Consider the following 23,526-nt stretch of genomic DNA (forward strand, 5'->3'; position numbering starts at 1 on the left):
TTGCCCACATAGACTCTCTTCCTTGGCCCAAACGTCTCCCTGAAAAGGCTAAATAATATCCCTAGCATTTCATCACCAGTGACCTCTTTTTTAGAGTTCTAAGAAATTTTCTTGCTCTCAGGAGTAACCATAATTTGTTACTTGCTCAGCCTCTCTCTCTTTCCCAGCTCCTTCCCAGAGCTAACCAGATATTCCTAAAATGCCATTGGGTCTTTAGGTTTTCTGGGACAAATTTCAATGTGGAGGGTCGAGGTGGGGGTTCCCACACCAACAACAGACAATTCTCCGGATACTAGCTGGGTGTCCTATAATTCAACTCAATTCTCAATTCTTTTTTTTTTTTTTTTAAGATGGGGAAGGAGGAGAAGGAGAGAGAGACAATCTTAAGCGGGCTCCACAGCCAGCACGGAGCCTGACACGGGACTTGATCTCACAACCCTGAGATCATGACCAGAGCCGAAATCAGACATCTCATGCTTAACCGACTGAGCCACCCAGGTGCCCCAATTCAACTCAGTTCTGACGCTATCTACCGACAGGTTTAGGGTTGAGTCCTTTAAGACTGTCCCCCGTCCATTTCACTTCAGATGCCAGTCTCAAGGCCAAGCTACAGACTGGACATTCCAACAACCTGCTCCAATGCAGGATGCCAATCCCAAACTCAGGTTGCTATCTGTACCTCTAATCGACTAGATATAGATCAGACATCCCCCCGGCCCCTTCTTGGATTCAATTGAATTAGCTTAGAATGGTTTCCAGAACTCAGGAAACCCATTTACTCACTAGATCATGGGTTTATTATAAAAAGATACAACTCTGAATCAGCCAGATGGAAGAGAGGCACAGGCAGGCATGGAGGAAGGGCAGGGAGCTTCCAGACCCCCATCCTCCCTCAGGGTACACGACTCTCCCAGCACCTCCACATGCTCACTGTCCCAGAAGCTCTCCTGACCCTCTCCCTTTGGGTTTTTATGGAGACTTCAGTACACAGGCATGACTGATTATATCATGAGCCACTGGTGACCGACTCAAGTTCCAGCCCCTCTCCCCTCCCTGGGGGTTGAGGGGTTGGGTTGAAAGTTCCAGCCTCCAATCACATGGTTGGGTCCCCTGGCAACCAGCCCCCATCCTTAGGTGTCATCCAAAAGCCACCTCATTGACATAACAAAAGACACTTTCATTGCTTCTTATGGCTTAGGAAATTCCAAGGATGAAGACCAAAAATATATTTCTTATTATACATCACAACATTACATTAGACTACTGCATCCTCGATTACATCTATCAGTTGCCCCCTCCCACCTCCACATGTCAACTATTAGCTATTGTCACTTTACCCCATTGTCCGCCATGTCTCACTCCCTGCCTCTCTTACCAGCATCTCTGCCTTTGCTTTCTAGATTTTCTGCAGACATTTCCAGCATGCCCCCGTGCGTTTTACCCATGTTACTTTCTCCCAAGCCAATCCCTCTACCAAGAATACTCTCTCTACCCTATTCCCACTTCAACCCTTATAAACCTCCTATTCCTTAACGTTCAGTTCAAGGTCATCCCCTCTTTGAAGAATCCCCTGATCCCCTCAGGAAGAGGAAACCATAGCCTGTTCATGACCTTATGGCAACACTTATGCCACCACGTGTGTGGGCTTTTGAAGGTTACGTACGGACTTGGCCTTATTCGTGTTAGTATCACCCACACCAAAGCGTAGCCTTCATCCAGCAGACGTCCCATAAATAAATAAATGAAAGAATGAACAAACAAAATGAAATAACAAATGGAAAGCATGAGTGAATATGCATAGCATGAGTGCAGCATTTCACAATTTCAGAGCGTGTGGGCTTTCATGAAACCATTTGAACCTGGGACTTGCCCAGCAAATCCAGGCTCAGAGAGTTGGAGTGACTTGCCAGGTTAAAACATGACAAAGTAAGGACTTGAACTCAGGTCTACCAATGCCAAGTCCAATGCCCCTTCCACGCCAAATGTTGTCATTATTAAGAATTAGTGATTTAAGGGGCGCCTGGGTGGCTCAGTCGTTAAGCGTCTGCCTTCGGCTCAGGTCATGATTCCAGGTCCTGGGATCGAGCCCCGCATCGGGCTCCCTGCTCCGCGGGAAGCCTGCTTCTCCCTCTCCCACTCCCCCTGCTTGTGTTCCCTCTCTCGCTGTCTCTCTGTCAAATAAATAAATAAAATCTTTAAAAAAAAAAAAAGAATTAGTGATTTAAAAAAAGAACTAATGATAGTTTATCAGAAAAAAAACCCATGTAGGATCTAGCTTGGAATAGGGCACAGTCAAAAAGAACAGAATCGATGGCTCCACTGTAAAAGAGAGTGGTAAAACCTAAATGTGGGGGGTCCAGCACACTCCTAAGTGCAGTCAGGGGAACCCAGAGGTGCTGGCCGGGCACTTGAGAGAATCTTCACTTTGGGAAAATGATAATCAGAAAGATCCTAGAAACAGATTTTGCCAATTTCCTGATTTCACCGATGGCCAACCCCATTTCCTGCACTGCATTCCTTGCTACAACTGAAGTTTCAGCCCTTGGAGAGAAGCCAAGAGATTTCTGCAACTGTTATATCTTCAACAGATGGAGCAGAAACCGAGAAGCATTACAAGGAAGATGGATCGGTGCGTCACATTTGCAACAATAAAAATACAGCAACGGTTAAAAGCAGTCGCAGTTAAACAGAAGTGGAAACCCAGGGTTAGCCTAAATCTTTTTTTAATTAAAAGTGAAGGAGAATTTCGAAGTTCTATTTCAGCCCGTCAGAGCATCAATGCAGTGAATCCGGAATGTTTATGTGGCTTGGCTGGGTGTCGGACGGCTTGAGATTTATGGGGGTTCGGGTCGCAGCCTGAAGGAAAACCCTCAGAGTAGGAAACTGTGAGGACAGGCGTGGGGGAGGGAAATCACACACGCAGGAAAACCTGGGTTCAAATCTCGGCTCTGTTCCTGTGTGAAGTAGCCCCGAGTGTCAATGTTGTCATCTGCAAAACAGGAAAACAGGGCCTGCGTCTGAGACTTCTTGCAGGCTCCAGGTGAAATAATGGGAATGGAACACGGGAGAAATTATCTGCAGATTTTTACTCTCCCTGCACTTGCCAAAGCGACCACAAAGGAGCTTCCTGTTACCTTAAGTTTCCGTATCACAAACATCCCTAGCATTCGCCTCTTTTTGCTCCTTCCTCTTTTAAAGCCCGCTTCAATATCTAGATGAGCATTTTACAAACTCTGGTCTCAGGACACCCGACATGGACACATCTGGATGCTTTTCAAAGGATTTTGAGAAAAATGCCCTCAGGGGTTAATCATTTGTGGTGAAGGATCCCTGCAAAGCACATAGCCATGTCAGCACTGTGGATAAATTTATACTGAGCTGTCCATCCTCTGCCTCTTGGATGCTCTTCCCCCACAGCTCACACCATCCACACTCCCCTCGCCCCCAATACCAGCTACTCAGATGTACTTTGCTGGATGATTAGAGCTTTAGCTGGTGCATACATTTAGCTACATATATATTCATCTCTTTACACATCCATGCATTTTAAGAAATGCATATGAGGAAGAAGAAGGCATGCATCCCCACACGTCCATGAGCATATGGGTGTGTGTGTGTGTTCACACACACACACACACACACACACACACCTGTACTCACTCACACACCAGTACACTCAGACCAAAAACACATAAACAGCGTCTTTAATATAAAGACTCCATTTCAAATGCCAGCCCTGATCATTTCAATTCTAAGAGCCTTAGTCGACACATCTTCAAAACTGAAACTGTAATATCTACAATAACTACTTCATAGTTGTAAAATCAAATATATTGCCATCCATGAAAACACTTATTCCATTGTCAGAAGCGTTATAGATGCTCAATAAATGTATGTCAAGAGCCACAGAATCATTTACATATCTTAACCGGTTCAAAACACATTCATTTCCACACAAGTTTATCCCCATATGAAGGCACGTAGGACCCCAGGAGTACATTCAAATGCAATCACACGCTCATGTGAAGAAGGTCCAGACTCACATTTTAGGGAAGCAGCACTTGCACTCCTGCACGTGTGCGTACACATACACACGTACACACACACACACAAATGTACACGCACACACACACACGCATACAAAACCTCCATGGCATAAAGCAAAAACCTCTACACACTCTACACTTCTTTAAGCCAGGTTCTTCCTGCACCTGTCAAAATATACGGCTGGATCCGAGGTCCTGTGAGAGAATGTGGAGAGAACAATTACTACATACAAAATGGATGCCAGGTTTTAAACAAAAAAAGTCTTGGCAGTAGAAGCCAATACTTCAGAGAAAACACAAGCAAGGACACGGATCACCAATAGTTCACCATGTGTATACAAGGGGAAGCTCCGAGAGAGAAGACAGTAAGACTGGATGCCTGAGAAGCCTCACATGCAAAAGACTTTTCTAGAAAGTTCGTAGATGTCATATAGAATCCCCTATCACTCCTACCCTCCTGAAGTTTACAATCCAAAACAAGAGGGCCAATATTTAGGGGACTATTTTCTAAAATGACACCATGGCTACGTTTGGCCCACATGAATAACTATAGCAGGGAGGGTCAGTGAGCAAAGACATGAATTCCTATTTTGCTTTGAGCTTCCTATTTGATAAGTGTTCGTTTTAGGTGTCAGTCAAGTCAACCATCACCCCACTAAAACCTTTTATGTTCAGAAACTCCATCTGTGTCCACCATCAGTGTCCCTTGGACGATATATTCACCCTCAGCATTATTAAGCTTTAGATTTCCTTTAGGGCCACCTTTTCCCTATACAAAGATTCCTATGAATGTTTGTATTTTTAATGCTATATTAGTATTTTCCATGAATTGGGAAGGAGGGTGGACCAGATAACCATAAAATGCCATTCTCTTCTAGAAGACTCTAATTTCATGATTCTATGATTTTTAAGATGTGGTGGCACTAAGAGTTGATTTTTATATTCCATAAATATTACATTCTATGAGTCTATGAGATTTTGACACTAGTTTTTATTATTCTAAGATTATTATTCTGAGGTTCTCTGATTCCAAGGTTTGATAGATCCTAAAATTCTACAACTAGGATTCTAAGATGCCAATATTATAAGCATCTGACACTTTGAGTTTACAATTCCAAGCCCCTATTACCTACAAATGTGATTAGCAGACTTGCCCACGAGACAGGCAGAACCTAAGCCAGAGTCAAAGCACCTGTACTTGAATGGGGAAAGCGGAGTGGTTGTGAACAGAGAGAAAAATGTCCATTTAAGACAAAAGCTCCTAAGACACATCTCAAGGCTTTCTAAATACCACCCTTAGCTCAGTCTCTCTTCCTGACTCCATCCTATGGCCTACCTAGAGATGAAAATATTTACTGCTAGAATACAGGTGCTGTAGAGGCAAGGCTCAGCTGTTTTTCGCCATCTTACCCCCAGCATCTAGCACAAGGCCTGAACACAGAGGCTCTCAATAAATATCATGCGCTATTGGAGTCACTCTAATACCCTTCCTCTTCCTTCTTGTCTGGATCCTCCTGCAAACCTTCCTCTACCTCTCCTCCTCTTCCTCTCCCTTCCTCCTACTTGTCTTTCTCCATCACCTCTTACCAGTATGTTAGAACTTCCAGGTACATGAATCACACAATCCTCACAGGAATCCAGTGATGGATGGATTATTATCCCCCTCTACAGATGATGAGCCTAAAGCCAAGAACAACTTACCAAAGGCCATACGATTAAAGTGAAAGAGACAGGATCAAACCTAAATTATCTGGCTCCACGTTCTGCGCTCCTTCCTTTATTCCAAGCTTGCCTTATAAATGAATGTTCTTAGCAATAATTTAAAAATAACCACCTCACAAGACCTCCAGAAAACCGCTACCTGGACCGAAAGCCTCTACTTCCCATTACTGACTTTCACTCTGAATTCATTTTCTCGATCCATGCCAGTTCTCATTTCAGCATTTCCAATAATTGAGGGCCTACCACACCCAACTGTTCATTTCGTTTTTAAGCCTTTTTTCCCTCCTCTTGAGAGTGCTGTTCAGGGCATGTGTTTATTTTTCAATTAAAGCAAATTAAACTTAATTTTGTTTTGAGACTTTTTTTATTATTTTTTTTCAGAATTTCACAGCCCACGGTGAGATAATTGAAACCCCGCTGTTTCTGGAAGCGCTATTTAGAGAGCAGGACTAGATCTGGCACAACCTTGGAGGAAGCCATCCTTAACCCCTCCCTCCCCTTTGTCACATGCCACAGTATTTCTGCAATCTGTCTACGTCCTTGCCACTGTCCTACCCTAGAAGGTCATCCATGTGTCAACTGAACCATAACCTGCCAAAGGGCCACCGAACCCCTCTCCCCTCCTCTCGCCCTCCTTCTTGTCTTAATCCCAGATCTGGTCATGTCAATCCTTTTCTTAAGAGCTATTGATAATTTTCTAAACACATATTACTTAATATGAGTTCCAAGGCTTTATATGTTCCAGCCCTAGGTTATTTCTCCAGCTTCACTCTGAACATGTTCTCCAGTCACACTGAACTACTTCCTCTCCCACTGTCCCCTTGGAATGCCCTCTCTCCATTTACCCAACTGGCTATGCAACCTCTGTGGCTCACGCAGACAGACCTCCATTTCCTAACACGCTGCCTATGTTCTAATTTCAGCAGCAGCTACTCTGTATTATCTCAGTTTGCACATCTGTTTCCTCATCAAACTGGCAAGAGCTTTAGATCAGGAAAATGTCCTATTCATCACAGATGGTCCAGAATCTGGAACATAGTAACTCCTCAAAAAGAAATGTGTTTTTGGGGAAAAAAGAACGGGAAGAAAGCAAGAATAAACTAAAAGAGAGATAAAGGGGGAGAAAAGGAGGGAGAGAAAAATAAAGCAAGAAAGTAAGATGATAAAGGCAGAAGGAAGGAAGAAAGGGAAAGAGAGGGAGGGATGGAGGGAGGGATGGAGGAAGAGACAGAAGGAAGGAGTGAGGGAGGAAGGTGAAATAGGAAACTACCCTTCTTATTGTTCTTTATAATAATTTTTTTAATATGATCATCCCTGAAATAATATAGACCATCAGAATTGCTTATAAAACATTTTTCCATATGCATAATACTCTGATTTTTCAATGGAAGATATATTTGTCTAGAGTAGAGTCTCCTAAAGTAAGCTATAAAGAATTATTAATAAGAGTTAAGTGAAAAATATAGAAAGTTGAAATGTTGTAGTCAAATAACTTTGAGAAAGCTTGAATTAGCTTGAAAATCTCCCTCTCTCAAAGAACTTTGTAGAAACTTGAATTTGTTTATATATAATCCGATTTCCAAGAACAAGGTAGATCACGAAGCATTTCCCAAATGTATTTGACCACACTACAAGCTTTCCTTGGAGTTTCTGAAGAACTAGTGCACCATGGGGTAGGACATGAAAATGTTCTGCTAATGGAATGATTACTGTCTGGGAGTCAGGAATCTGGGGTTCTAGATTAGCATCCCTACTAATAAAGATTGTGGCCTTTGCCATGACAGTCCCCCTGTCAGAGTCTTAGCTTCTCTGAAAAAGGTAGGTTGAACACAGTGGATCCTAAGGTCTCTTCTGGTTCAGTTCTAACATTCTATGGTTCTGTGATGAAAAAGAGACATAAGCTTGGTGTCATGTCTTCGTGCCTACCATTTGCTCTACCTGGAATGTCCCCTTTTCTGCTTTCACAAGTACAGATCCCTATCTCCCGTGACACCCCCTATCCCAAGCCTTTCCTGGGCAATGTGAATTAGCACGCTTTCACTCCTAAGGTTTCCTATGGAAATATTTCTATAAGAGGCTGCCTTGAATATAGCTCATACTTTCTTTAATTCATTTAATCTGTTGATGGCAATTATATAGGTCATACATTGTGATTACAAAGGTGGCTCAGGGAGAGTCTTACATATGCCTTCAGTTCCTTCTAAGCCCTTGGGGATGTGTCACAGTCATATACGGTCTCCTGAAGAGCTTCGTACAATGACTCAATCTAAGACAAAATCTGTCACTTTTAAGTCCACTTTAGAGTCCATTTAACGTTTCAGCCAATAACGTCAGGTCATTTTTTAGAGCCTTGGAACTCCTCATTCAACTCTTAACATTCAACTCTTATTCAACAAAAAAAGTAATAAAGCAGAGCAGAGAAAGTGGCTACTCTGGTATAGACGGCGAGGTGACAAGTCTTGTCTGCTCAACGCCTCCTACCCCCGCGGTGGCCCTCCTTACCCAAAATTAAAAATGAAGATAGAGTCAGAAGGAAAGTTTTCTGATTCCAAGGTGGTCCGCCACTGAATCCATGCTTTCCAAATCGTGGCGCCCAAGGTACAACCAGCATGTGAAATGCTTCTAGGTGCTACAAAGGTGATGCAGCTTTTTTTTTAAGGGTCCGAAAGCTACCGTAACGTGTATTAGAAAGGAGAAATCACTTACCCAATTTTTGGTTTTTATGAGTAGCACTGCTCAGGCCAAGGCCAAGTAAAAGAAGGAAAAAAACCAAAAACGAGTCCATTTAAATGTGATTTGGGACAAGTGACTTGGAAGTTTAGCAAACTCTGCATTAAAGCTTGTGCCTCTGTTGCTCGTCCCTCCAAGAACTGCTCACTGATCCCCCACATCCTACTCCTTAAAATGTTCATTACCTACGAAATGCACATTCATTAAAGAAATATTAGGCAATACAGGTAAAATATAAAAGCCTGAAATTCACTCATAATCTCTCACCCAAAGATAACCACTCAAATATCAGGGTGCATCTTATAAAAGAGCATGCTATACATATCTTACCTTATATATATTTTAACTTAATGGCTCACCCAAGATATGCCCACGTCGATAAATATCACCCTGAGTGCCATATATTGAGCCCTTGGGGCTGTCGCTAAGTACTTTACACACAGGGATGCTCTACTCGCAGAGCAAAGCTAGCAAGGCGGTATTGTTGGTAGCCCCAGTTTACAGATCACGGTCCTGGTCTTCGTTCCACCTTCTAAGTGAAAACTGGGCTCCTCTACCACATCCTTAGTGACTGTAGAGATCCCATTACACACTTTGTTCTCTTGTTTCTTTTTTTTTTTCTTTTATCCTAAACACTCAATAAAGTTCCTTCTTCACATACCTGTGCACATATAGTTAATTTACTTCTCAGCATGGGGAATTTCTTAAAAATGGAAGGATTTGCCCCTTTTTTTAAAAAGAGGGACAGAGCTAGAGATGACGGTAGCAATAGGGATAGAAATCGAGATTTTCCCCCTGCTCCCTCTTTGGGGCATCTCCTCCTCCCCCCGGCCCCACCCCTTGATCACCTCAGCGCAGCTGACCTCCTTACCGTTCTTCCAGCTCACCAGACAAGTCCCACCTCAGCAACTGTCTTCTTCTGCTCTATTCTTGCTAGAATGTTCTTCCCCCAGATGTCCACCTGGCTGTCCCCCTCCCTTCCTACAGATCTCTGCTCAATGTCAACATCTCAGGCTTCCCTGGCTCACTATACAAAACAGTACACCCTCTCCCTCCGAGCGACCCATCTCCTTCTGACACACTGTATGTTCACTTGTTTACCTATTTATAAACTTCTCCCTCAAGAGAACGTGAGCTCCAAGAAGTCAGGGGCAAGTCAGCTGTGTTCACTGCTATATAACTAGCCCCTAGAACAGTGTTTGGCACAGAATAAGTGCTCAGTGAATGATGTTTGTTTGTTGAAATGAAAGAATGAAAGCCACATTTCAGAAAGGATATATCCCTATAGATTTCCACCAAGGCCACAGGACAGTGTCTTGTTCCCTGCCTCTTGCCAAGACAGGAGGATGCCATCAGAGAAAAAAAAAAAAAAAAGCCATTTTGATGATGCTATATGGTATCACATTGCTATTTTCATTCTTTGAATATTAGAGAACCTGAATATTTTAGCTTTTTTAATAGGTTTGTTGGCCATGGGTGTTTCCCATTCCATTTTTAGCTGGAAGTTCTACCCCCAGATCACATTCTGATAGTAGATGATCTTATGACCGTATCTGGGCTCATGTTCATTAACAAGGAAGGAAAACTCTCACCTTGGACATATCCCTCTGTATGTGTTGTTTTCCTCCTTAATACTAATATTCCTTTCTTTATATATGTGTGCCTGTGCCTGTGTGTATGTGGAGAGAGAGAGATCAGATATATACATCATTTCTCTTGCAGCATCTGGCTGTAACAATTCAAGACACCCCCATCCTGCCATTTCCTGAGATGCTTTTTTAAAAGCGCTAGTTTCCAGAGGTGGCTTTAGCGATTCTATTCCCAAGAAAAGTAACATCTTGGTTCTTGGCTCTGGCCCAGAGCTAGAAAGTAGCTTTTCTATGACGACTGGTCCTGGTCTGAGCAGCATTTGAACTTCCACAACTTAAGGGTACAAATAAACACACTCAGCTAAGGTTTCCTGCTGAGGCATTGTGAAGTTAAATTACTATTTTAAGAGGCTATGAAGTTGGCAGCCAGAAAGCCCTGGAAGGGTAGAAGATATTCACGATGCTGACAGATAAAGAAGGAGAGAAAGCAAAATGCAGGTTATTAAGGAGATTTAAGAAGCCTTCCTCCAGTGGCACCATTTATAACATCTCCTGGAACATGCAAGATAGATGCCTCTCTCATTTAGGAGCCTACAAGACCAGGATTGAGGGCAGGGCCTGCGTGACAGAACGGTTGAAGATTTGCAACAATGGACCCGGCCTAAGACAATGGAGATAAAGCAGCGATAATCAACCTTGATTTTGGGAGGCCACCAAGCCGCCAAGGGCCGGACCAAGCCGCCAAGGGCCGGACCAAGCCGCCAAGGGCCAGACCACGCCTTAGGTGGGCAGATGGAGGGAGGGCAGTTCAATGAAAGGATGTTAACGCTCAGTGTCTGCTGATACAGGTTTGAGACCCAATGCTATCATTTATTACATATCTTGGGGCAAATCCTTTCACCTCGGAGCCCCAAGGTCCTCATCTGGAAAATGGGGAGAATAGTTACACTGTTAGAGTGAGACTGTGGAGGTTCAATGAGGTAAAACATGTTAAGACATGCAAGCACTTAGTAAAATAAATGATGCAGATGAGGAAGAGGGGAACCAAGAGGAGGAAGATGATGAACATGGTTCACACAAGAGCATGAAGCAGGCTGTCAGTCATGTTCTCCCATATGTACCTGCGGAACCCCCAGTCTCACAGCTTAGAAAACCAAACCCAGAGGTGCAAGGATATGGGCTGCAGTGGAGAGGGTACTAGAACCAACTCAGATACAGTTTGATGTTGAAGAGGAAAAAATTTATAGGTAACAAAGTGAGAGAAAATTGATCTGGACTATATTGAAGTTGATTTTCAGCTCTGATGGCTGATGATCCTATATCTACAACTGGTTTCTGACCCATAATAAGATAGAGAATAAAAAAATCTGCCTCAGTCATTTTGATTTTATATCCTTCCACACCTTTTCCTATGCTCTCAATCTCTCCCCTAACTGCTGGTCTCACATTGCCACTTTGGGCGGGGGGGTGGGGGGGTGGTAAAAATGATTGAGCAACCTCATTTGCAAGGTAGTGCCTTGAACCTGGTGATAATCTCTCCTCCAGAGCACTTCCAGTCCGAGAACACACCTACCGGCATGAGCAACGTTTAATCTAATGGGACAGGGTACGGTAAAAACAACAAGTAATAATAGTTAACGTTTACGAAACGTTGATGGTCCGCCAGCCATTGTTCAAAGCACTTACCATATCAACTCATTAAAACCCACAACATCTCTATGAGGAGTCAGTACGGTCCTCTTCACTTTGTAGATGAGGAAACTGGCGCAGGAACATTAGGTAGTCTGGCCAAGGTCACAGAGCTAGAAGGGGGGCAGAGCTGCGGCATTCGCACTCCAGCATTAAAGCTTTCAACCACTACACTTTCAAGTCGGACCGAAATAGTCCAAATCCTCCACGCATCACTGCCTCGGTGGGTGGCCTGGGACAAGTGACATCACTGTGCTGTGTGTGCCCCGGTTTCTTCAACTCTAGAACAAAGGTGATGCCGCCCATGCGTGAGCTCGTTCAGAATATTCAACAAGATATCTATAACAAGTCCCCGTTATAGCACAGAGGATATAGGACGACCTCAGCACGTACACTTTCCCACTCCAAGAATGGCTTTGTCACTGTGACATTTCAGCCGTCTCTAAATATTGTGGGTGAAGATCTTTCCAGAATCCCCTCAAATCCCATCCTGTGTTCTGCCTAAATGCATAATCCCCACCATCAGGAGGAAAAGGAGAGCTCAGGTAAAGCTGAGGCTGATCTAGTAATATTTTCAGGAATCGTTTGTCAGGCTTCACTGGACTTTGAATGATGCTGTCCTGTTGATGAGCATTTAGAATAAAATTCTTTATGACCCCGCTCAGCCCTCCTTTGCCTTGGCCATCTCCGGTAATGGCATTTGAGGAGGACCACTTCGGCTCCGACAGTCTTGCCTCCAAAATTTGTCTCAGCAGAAAAACCATATTACCACTCCTTGCCAGGTAATTGATTTTTCGAGCTTTCCCCTCCATTCCTAAACATACCAAAGCGCTAATTTTCTTTTTTTAATGGCCCTTCTGCTTTGTGCATATGTTTTTATAGCACCAGCCAAGACTCTTGTAGGTCTTCCCCCTATCATGTGCCTATAAACTCAGAGCCCATCAAATTCCATGAGAAATGTAGCTTCTCCACTACCACGCAGACTGAAACGTACTTACTTAAGGCAGATATCCCTGTCACAGTTCTCAGAATGCTCTTCCAGGTTAATCTTGGGGCTTCTGGAGTCTCTAGAAATTCCACAGCCCCCCAGAACTTCATCTACTTTTGTGGGTTGCTAATTCTTAGAATGCAGACATGTGAGCTGACCACTTGGAAGCAATCGTATGTCCTAGATGTCTGCCCTTCCTCCATCTGAATCAGCTAGGAATCTGTAAACTCGGCCGTTCCACGTTACCCCCAGGATCCATTATTTCTCACTGAGGTTCCCACTGGCTCATTTGCAGGACCTTTGAAAGGCTGGATGAATTATATCTCAGAAACCCCTCCGGGCCAGTATTGGGTTAACCCTTACAAAGGGTTCTAGCTGTTCAGATGGGTCATTTATCTGGACCCCCGCTGTTCCAACCTTTGCAATTTACACAAAAACGATTGCATCTCGCTTTTGTTAATTGCCTTATGAATCTACCTCCTCACCCGGGGGGCGGGGGGGAGATACAGTCTCTTAGCTTCTCCTAAAGCGGCCCCGACATCGTTGTACACGGCTCCACACCCTGTGAGAAAATCTCCGCACACTGGGAACAGGATTTGTTCCAAATGATCTATGTGGTGTCCGCACCAGGTTGCTATTCCCATATGTGGCCTCCACTGGGTAGCAGACAGGCCCAGTAATTCACCCCTCCGAACTTTCTCACACCCAGTCTTGTCCAATCTATTCTCCTTAAGGCCACCTGCAATCTCCAAAACACAGTTCTTCTGAGATACAAAGGTTCCCCCTCACCCTCATATGAAAAAAAGAAATTAATTTCACTTTTCCTCAGCCTCATTATCTTCTTAATTGCCTTCTTGGCCCCCTCAGTAGCAGGGACTGTCTATGGATTTCTAGGCAGCCTTTTTAGGCTACTGCGTTCCAGGAGGACAGTGGGTTTCATGCTACCACTTAATCGCTCTGATGTGAAGAGTTACAATAGTGGCACATCTCTCCTACTCAGTCCCTGTGTCTGGAGTCACAGTCTGTGCCCTGAGGTGTGACTTCTGTTCGATTTGCTCATTTTTGAGAAGATATCTAAACATTATGATGAAGCATGACCATCATGTGCTGTCTCTCCATGCCCTTGCAAGAACTTTGTCATGCAATATTTCATTGAGCTGGGGCAAATCCCTTCAGTGAGGCAGGCCACTATCTCAATTTGCAGAAGCCAAGCCCAGAGAGGGGCAGATAGGTTCTTAAGGTGGTCCAGAAATACAGGGATAGGAGCCGGGACTAGAATCGGGTGCCCTGAGCCCCTGTGCTCTTACTACGTGACATTTAAAATGAATGGAGACAGAAAATGAAAAGATATGTTCTCTGATCTCCAGACCTTATAGTCACCGCCATCTTCCTCCTCCTCACCCCCATCACCCCCCGTGTCTTCCTCTCATCTTTACCTTCCCCAAACTCTCGTAGACTTCTGAAATGGCAGTTGTCCATCTACCATGAATGATCATTATGGATTTGCAGACCTCCTCTGTTAGATTGCCAGCATCTGGCAGGATTCATCACGGTCTCCACCAAGCCCTTTTGTTCAAGGCCTTTCCCAGACAAGATACCCAATAAATATCTGCTGATCCAAAACGATGCCAGCTTTTGTTTTACCAGACTTCATTTCAACTACCTTCTCTCCAAGTATTCATTCTCTTTCTCCTTTTCTATCCATTTCCCCCTCTCCAGTTCTTCCCCTCCCTTTAGAGCTGCGTGCGTCCAGAGTGTGCAGCACTCAGAGCAGGACTAGAAATTAAGATGAAACGAATGCACTGAAATGACGGATTAAAAATGGACAAGATGAGAGGCGCGTGGGTGGCTCAGAAGGTTAAGCGTCTGACTCCTGGTTTCGGCTCAGGTCAGGATCTCAGGGTCCTGAGATAGAGCCCGGATCAGGCTCTGTGCTTATCGGGGAGTCTGCTTGAGATTCTCTCTCTCCCTCTGCCCCCGCCCCCCAAGCCCCCTCATGCACGCATGCACTCTCTCTCCCTCTCAAATAAATAAATCTTTTTTAAAAAATGGACACGATGGAAACCTGTCAAGGGCACTTGATGCTGAGCTCCTGTCTCTTCTCAGCTCTCCACACTCTTCTCAGCTCAGTCCTCAGGCTCTCCACTCCCCAAGCAGGGACATTTGTGGGGGGGAGGGTGGATGGCTGTGGAATTCTAGACTTTTTATTCCTGCATCTTTTACAAGGCCTTTTGATCTGGCCCCACCTACCTTTCTTATTTCCATCTCACGACATTCTCTTTCTCATTTGAGAGCTCCAGCCACAGGATCACTCGGCTCTCCTAAGCTTGCACATGTTTAGTGACTTCATCTTTATTGTCTGCCACACGGCTGGCTTCTCCTCACCTAAACAGCTCCAGTGCCACGCCCTCAGAGAAGTCTCTCCTGGCTACCCTATCTAAAGTTACATCGTCCACATTCCTAATTATTTGCATGGCATTTACTATGACATGAAGTTATTTTGCTTATCTATTTGTTTACCCATTTATACCTATCTCTCCCCATGAGACTCTGAGCTCCACGAAAAGAGGACCATGTTCATACCACATCTCTGATGTCCAGATCTGCGCTACTCAATATGGTAGCCACTCATCACAGATAGCTACTGAAATTGAAATTAAAATTAAAATTGGATTCAATTAAAAACTCAGTTCATGGGGCGCCTGGCTGGCTCAGTCGTTAAACGTCTGCCTTCGGCTCAGGTCGTGATCCGGGGGTCCTGGGATGGAGCCCCTTGTCAAGCTCCCTGCTCAGCGGGGAGTCTGCTTCTCCCTCTCCCTCTGTTCCTCCCCCTGCTCATGCTCTCTCTCTCTCTCTTTCTCTCTAAATAAATAAATAAAATCTTAAAAAACAATAAAAACAAACTCAGTTCATCAGTAACACTAGCCACATTTCAAGTGCTCAGAGTCACATGTGTTTAGTGGCTACCATATTGCACAGCACAGAGAACATATCCATTACCACAGAAAGTTCTACTTGATAGCTCTGGTCTAGAGCAATGCTTGAAAAATAGTTGTCACTTAATAAATATTTGTTGAATAAATGGATGAATCAGTGCTCCTTTCAATCCTTACTCAACTATAGGTCACCCTCGCCCTTTTGTGGCTTCTAAACTCTCTAAGTGTGACTAACTAAAGAATGCCAAGAGAACAAGATCCAGCTTGTCAAGGGACCCTAAACGAATGTTACAGGACACAGAGCTGTGGCAATAGGGCCTCCCGAAGTAGAGTATTTGTGATCATATGATTATGTTTCCACAATATGGGAAGAACTGATAATTAGAAGAGAATTATATTTGTGTTGTATGATTTCAGAGACTTACGGACATAAGGCAGATTTCGGGTCACAGTGAGAAAACATTCCAACAAAGCTCTCCCTATACAGCATAGGCTAGTTTGTGTGATAATGATTTCACCGTTGATAAAAGTACTAAAAATGAGATTGAGTGGATATGCGTTATGGGTATCACCAAAAATTCTTGAATCCTTGAATAAGGAGAAAGGTCTAGTTAATGAGAAACCTTAAAACACTGAGATTCTTTGATCAAATGGCTCCATGACTCCTTCATAACATCGATTTCAAAGAGTTAATATGGTGCCCCAAGCTATACTAAAATCCACTGAACAACCCAATCCCGTTGGCCATCCACAATGGTTACCATTAACACAGTGGTCCACCAGAAAGAGCAGAGATGTTGAAGCAAGGGGGATCTAGGTTCTAATTCTAGCTGTGCTGGTCACGTGACCTTGGGCAAGGGCCCTAGCCAGCATGAGTTTCACTTTCTTCTTCTACGAAAGGACTGTATCTGCCTCACTGGGTGGAAAGGAAGATTAAATGAGAAGAGAACTAAAGACCCTGGAACATAGTAGGGCAAAGGTCACTTCCAAGTAGGACCTAATTTCACCTGTCTGTATCATCATTAACATTCCTATATTGATGGTATAGGCGGCATGATTCTGAAGCCATGATTGTATTGCTTTGCATGAACATGAAACAATTATCGGAAGGAAAAAGAGTAAGAGAGAGAGAAAGATGCAGCTATTATTGAGACTGGACTCAAGGTGTAACAGCAAACATTCCCAGAGCAACTACTAGGTGTCAGTCCTTGGGGATAAAAAAATGCTCTTACCAAGACCATACTGAAGAAGGCAAACTAGACATATTTCCACGGGGCTATAAAATAGGGGAAATAGAGACACAAGCTAAAATAGTGTCTCAGACAAAATTATATGAGAGAACAGGGGAGAAAGAGATTTATTCCAAAATAAGATTTTGGGAAGACTTTTTGGAAGGGTCATTTGAGCTGGATGTTAAAAGGCCAGTAAGTTTTTTAAAAGTAGAGGCTGAAGCTGAGAGACAGAGGAAGGAGAAAGGTACTCCTTGCAGAAAGGGTTAGAATAGAAAACAACAAGGGGGATTATTTGGAGAATGACATTTGAAAATTTGTCCTCTTCACGTGACCCCCATTTTGTCTTTAATATGATTACCAGAAGTTCAGTGGCCAATTCATTATCTTTGAATTTTAGCAAAGGGAACAAGGGGAGAGAAGGGCAGGTTACGTTTAACCTTAGAGGCCTGTTCAGGTGATAGTACTGGTGATTCATCTAAGGAATTGGGAGGGAACAAGCTAGAAGATGTCAATCAGAAAATGTCTCCTCACACAACCGAAGGCCCTTTGGGCAAAGACCTTCCAGAGAAACGGAAGACATTGTAGTCAATAGCATAAACTCTTGCAAGCACTAAGACATTTTATTTGAACTGGTCAGGGGAGAGGGTTTTTTAAAGTCCCCACCTGTACCATTTCAAATATATTCATTGCAGCTTGAGCTGGGCCATGGAAACTCAACGGGGGCCCAACAGCTGATTTGGAATCTCAGAGCTGGTTCTCCTTGGTTGAAATGGAGTCACAGCTCCCCCTTCTGGGAGCTAAAGCGCCATCCAGCCTCGGAAAAGCCTGCGTGGAAGGCTCTATCGCAGATGGGCCTGAAACCCCCATGTTTTTTTCTCAGTGCTCGCCGGCACCCCAAACATCGAGGAGTCTGGGAACACTTTTACGATGGGCTTGGTTCTGACTTCTCAAGAACCTGTCCCTCACAGAGCTTTCTATCTCCCCTTCCCTGGGATGATGAGTCCCGGTCTTCGTGTGGGTGATGCCTTTTACATAGGAGAGCACAATTTGGTGCGGAGGTTGAAATTCCCTTTTGGGGAATATGGCAAGCAGGGAACGTTTCTAAATCCGTGTGTGCACATGTGTGTGAGTGCATGTACACATGTGTGCTTGCGCAAGTTCCGGTGACTGCAGTATGTATCACTGTATAGGGCAAGAGTCTCATGAATACGAAGAAATTAATTTGCCTGAAGTATTTGCATCGGTAAATGGGTGTACACTTGGCTCTCTGGAAGGCAAAGTATTCCTTAATAAAGAACTCAGGTATAGTCCAGATGCTCTGCTGGACTCCGTCTCCCGGTCATAATCAGTACTGGGTCCTTGCCTGTGTGTAATTCTCTGTGTGTGTCTGTGTGTGTGTGTGAGTGTATCTGTCTGTCTGTCTAGTGGGGACAGTGATTAAAGCATTGGACCCTTTCTCTCCGGGGTCATGTTTCCAGATGGAGCAGCTCTGAAATGAGAAGTCTGCTGAGGGATGACAGTGATTGTTTTAGGTGGGAGCAAAGTGGCCGGATGAGAATAGGGAGCAACACACAGTCCCTGGGCAGTGTGGTGCAGTAGAAAGGACATTGATCCAGGTGTCAGGCAGCTAGCCTGGGCAGACCATGAACTTGCTAGAGAATGTTACGGAATTCTCCTCCCCTCTCTGGGCCACAGAGTCCTGCCTGTCTGTTCTTCAGTATTCCTCCAGCTTCAATTGTCTACGAATTGGAAAAGAGATAAAACGAGAGCAGTTCCGAACACAGGGTCTCCTCCTCTGATTTCACACCCCCCCCAAAAAATGAACCAGGGAGCCCTGCTCTGACATGAGTTTCTCGAAGCAGATTCCTTGTGGCCCTGTGAAGGCTGCAGCCTGAGGTATCAGCCTCTGGCTGGAGACTCGTGTGTCTGCGAGTGTCTGCAGGTAGCATCGTCACCCACCCGCCAGGGCAGGTCCTTGCAAACATGTTTGCTTTTATCTCTCCCCAGAAGACACACACACATATGCACACCCACACTCACGCGCGCGCGCACACACACACACACACACACACACACATAATTTTAAAAACACAATTATATTTCTACTTTTCTTTTCCCCAAAAGGTCTTTTCAGTGGCTCCTTGCCGGCCAGGTTGGACGAGAGGCTGTCCCGGCATCTCAGCCCTTGTCCCCCACCAGCCTCCGTGCCTGACGGCAGAAGGGCTGCCTCTTTTTACCTTGGGAAAGTAACAGCTGCCGAGTCTGGAAGCCATGCTAACAGCAGTAAAACTCAGCATTTTTTGCTGAGTAGGGCAAGCCTTGAAGAGGCAGCCGGGAATCAAATCGATGGTTGGCCCCAGAGTCCAAGCCCAGCAGGACCTAGCCAGGGTAGCACAGGGACTTACCAAGAGAGCCTCCTAGGAGGTGGAGGAAAGAGGAAAAGAGGGATTTGACCCACAGTCTTCCTTACTGCCATTCTCCACACAGCCCCCGTGCCCTTGGCAGTATTTTGGAGCCAAGCAAGGGATGTGAGGTGCAAATCGACAGCAGTTTAAGTCAATTACCGCCACATTCTGCCATGAATTCCCCACCCACAACCCTTCCCAAATTGTAGATCTCCCTCAGTACTGAAACACACACACACACACACACACACACACACACACACACACACTCTGCTCTCCCATTTTCCTCCTAACTCCAATGGAGCCATGAGGAGGCACAGTTTAGGAAAAGATTCTCTTGGGGCTTCCCAAGCCTCTCTGAAATAGGGTAGGGAAGGAGGAATCTCTTAGGAAGTGCCCCATTCATCTCCTTCCATATTACCCAGAGCTGCCCCCAGATGAAATTTTCTCTATTATCTGTGTAACTATCATGGATGAGCAGGTCCCTGACGACTCTTCTCCTTTCCCTTTAGGGGGATCCATGCAAACTTGCCCAGATCCTCCCCAAAAGCACCAGTAGCTGGAGGTGCTGTTATGCTCTTATGATGACAAACGGAGAGGTAGGGTAGACTCTATCCCAGACTCGCCAACCCCCACACAAGGAACCCACCGCTGACTTCTCCCTTTCTCTTTCACCCACTACCCAGTGACTCCAAATTCCCATCAGAATCCTGGAGCCTGCCCAGTGTGGAATTTAAAGTGACAGCATGTCATTGCCTCAGGGTTTGGCCATTTCTCTTTCATATTAAACGGTGAGTCCAAGTATACCAGGTCTCCATGGTTTGGATGAATTTTCCTTCATGGGTACCAGTATTGGGCTAAATAAGGTGCCATCCTTATCCCCAGAATGCTCCCCAAACCCCAAGCCCAGAGCACCAAGAGGAAGTCCACAGCGGGTTTCCCGATGGCTACGTGATCCTATAGTAAGGATCCCATTCCATGTAAGCTGGAGAGACCTAATTAAAAAGACACACAAGCGCACACATACAAACACATACGTACAAACATGCACACACACATCGCGCCTTAAGTAGGTTATAGGACCTCTTTACCCCCTCCCCTACACACACACGAACACACACACACACACAGCACAAACACACGCATCAAACGCAAACGACGCTGCACACGCAAATACACACTAGCACCACATCAAGTTCCCACCATGGTACACACGTCGGGAGCGCGCGGGGAGCACACACGCCACTTACTAAAACCCGCATTTAACCCTTGGCGCCCCAGAATACACAGCCCTCCCCCTCCCGGGAACCTGCGAGGACTTGGAGGCGGCGGGGCGGCCGACGGAAGAGCCGAAGGGTGCCGGGAGGGGGAGGGGCGGGGCGCGCGGGGGCGCCCCGAATGCGGTCCGGGGCCGTCTCCAAGGGCAGCGGGGCTGCCGGGCGCTGTGCCCGGCGCCGCCTTACCTGGAGTCAATGTCCGTCTTTGGCGGAGAGCTGCGGAAGGGCGCTTTTTATTCGGCTCGGTGGGAACTTGGGAGAGCCCGGCGTCCAGCTCGCATACCGGGAACGGCGCGGGGACTGCAGGCGTGGGGGTACCTGGCTCCTAGCAGCCTGGCTCATACTCAGCCGTAAAGTCCCCTTCGCTGGTCCCGAGGACAGGCATGAATCTCGGCTCCGGAAGGCGGTCACTACTCCCTCAGCCTCCCGGCTCTCTCGCTCTCGCTTTGCTCTCTGGCTCGCTCGCTCTCTCCCTCTCTCGCTCGCTCGCCTGCGCTTTCCTCCTCCCCCCCGCGCCAGATCAGTTCGCAGCCGTGGGGACCCGGAGCGAGGCGGCCAGCGAATGGAGAGGGAAGTCCAAGTGCGCGGCGGTCTCCGGGCGGGGAGCAGCGGAGGCCGGGCTACGCTGGGGGAGGGACTTACCCGGCGACGGGCGAAAATGAATGGGGGAACGGCTGCCGGGGGCGGGGAAGGAGGAGCCAAGAGCCGGGGTTTATTCTGAGGAGTGTTTTGTACATCTTTAGGCGGAGGAGGAGAAGGGAGAGGAGGAGAGAAGAAGGCCTTCTCCGAGGGAGGGGCAGCCTGGGTGGGCTGAGGCTGAGCCACTGGGGAGCCTCGTGGGTCTGGGGATAGGGTGGCGTGTCTCCGTGTATGAGCACCCAAAGGGACTGTGTGTGCGGTGTGTGTGCGCAAACCCCGCATCGTGGTGTTTTTAAGCGTGTCTGTAGCTGTGTGCGTTGCGAGTATCTGAGTACTGCTGGGTATGAGGGTGCTAGTGTGTCTGTGTGTATCTAGCTAGTGTGGTTTTGTCTGGGGAGGTGCCTGTCTGGGTCCATTTGTATCCGTGTGCCTCTCTAAGAGTATTTAAGACTGTTTGTTTCTCTGTATGTGTAGGCATGAGCCCACGTAACCTCCCGGAATTAAGCAAGTGCTTCTCTACGTGGGCAGGATGTAGGAGCGAGAAGCTGATGGGACGCAAAGTTCTCTCTATACCACCAGAGGCAGAGAAGGGGTGAGGGTGTGGGGGCTAAGGGATTAATACGGAGAACCAAAGACTCCAAATTTAGCCTGAGGTGCAGGCTCCAGTTGCTGACACGGGGCCTCTCCCTGAAGCAGCAAAGAAGGCCAGTACACGATCTAAATTCTCACGCAGTGCATATTCTGTATGTTTGCTTACTTTGCTGCCCCTTCTTCTTCCTCCTCCTCCTCTTCTTCTTCTTCTTCTTTAAATAAAAAAAAAAAAAAAAAATCAGCAATGAAGATTGCTAGTCCCTGGAAGCTTAGGCAAGGATAGGTAACATCAGCGAAGCTACCAGATGGAGGGGCACGGAGCAGTAAGGAAAAGGTGATGAGAAATTTAAAGGAACCCGGATTTAGTAAAAGTGTCAGCTCTAGATGGGTTAAAATCCTGTCCGTGATCTTGGCCAAATTACTTCCCTCTTAAACCTCAATTTCCCATCTGTGTAATAGAAAATATAACTACCTATATAACATGGTTGGCGTGAGATTTAAATGAGTTAATATATGGGAAAACAGTTAGAATACTCCCTGACACCTAGTGAATGCCCAAACCATGTTATCTGTAATTCTTATTTTCTTGTTATTAATGTTAGGATTATTCAAGGGGTGATAGGAAACAGACATGATAACTAGGGGGACCTAGAAGGGTCTAGGGGCTCATGAATTAATTAAAAGAAGAGAAGTCTTGAAACAAAATGGAAAAGAAATTCTTGAGTGAAGAATTGAGAACTTCAGGGGAAAAAATTAATTGACAAGGAGGGAAGGAAAAGACAGGAGGATGAGAAAGAGTGTGCTAATCATCATGAGCCTGGGTCTCAGCACTGCAGGACTGAAAATGGAGGGCAGAGAAGAGGGGAGCCGTAGCCTGTCCAAATCTCTACGAGTCTCCTCCACTTTAATCCTAAGGACATGCAGTCAGCACCACGGACAGCTCTCCAGCCACTGACCAAGGGAGAGCTTTCTGTCTGTCTCCTGGATACTTCTCCATTTCTGATTGGGCAATTTTTTCCTTCCCTAGGCTTCTGGCCCAGGTCAAATACTGGGCAGTGGTTCCCGAGACTGTTCTGTGTTTGATTCGAACCACAAAGAAAAACATTCATAGCACACACTGCATTTCCCATCCATTTCAGTATTAATCTTCAGGTTGCTGTCTTCTGTCCCTTCCTCCTTTTTTCATTCTCTCCTGCTGCTTCTTCTCTCTCTCTCCCCTATCCTTTCTTTTATTCTTTCCTCCCTTTCTCTGTGTTCCTCCATCATTCTTCAGCTCAGATATGCCTCCTTGAGTGAGAGTAAGCAACAGCAGCCCTGCTGGGAATGCAGTTCTGAAATCAGTCTGAAACAACCTCGTTAGGCAGCTTCAGAGGACGACCAAAGTATGGACTGATTCCTCGTGGATCTTCTCTCTTAATCAATCTCCCAAAATGGGTTGTGGTCCTGATGCCTTAGAAAGAGGGGACGTAACACTCTGGAACATTTTTCTATCTTTCTTTCCTCCACTCCATGTAGTCAGTATTTCCCTCAGAAAGTATAGAACCTCCTATCCCCACCCCAGTTCCAACTACTATTAGACGAGAGAAAGAGAAGAATTTTTGACTTTTCCCATGCACCAGGCATTTCATTTGGGTTTTCCATAAATTATCTCATAATTCTTAAAATGCTGTGACATATGAGCT

The 23,526-nt window shown here is 45.6% G+C and overlaps 1 protein-coding gene across 1 annotated transcript in view; it reads right to left on the bottom strand.

Annotated features, from left to right (window-relative positions):
* BRINP1 (BMP/retinoic acid inducible neural specific 1) overlaps positions 1 to 21,245 on the bottom strand; it is a 172,297-nt gene extending 151,052 nt beyond the window's left edge. Inside the window, exon 1 of the mRNA XM_032418496.1 lies at positions 20,801 to 21,245. The gene's annotated coding sequence lies outside the window, so the exon portion shown is untranslated. The remainder of the gene's footprint in view (positions 1 to 20,800) is intronic.
* Positions 21,246 to 23,526: the final 2,281 nt, after the last annotated feature.

Source organism: Phoca vitulina, unplaced genomic scaffold (assembly GCF_004348235.1).
Source record: "Phoca vitulina isolate PV1807 unplaced genomic scaffold, GSC_HSeal_1.0 scaffold21, whole genome shotgun sequence".
In the NCBI taxonomy this organism is placed as follows: Eukaryota; Metazoa; Chordata; class Mammalia; order Carnivora; family Phocidae; genus Phoca; species Phoca vitulina.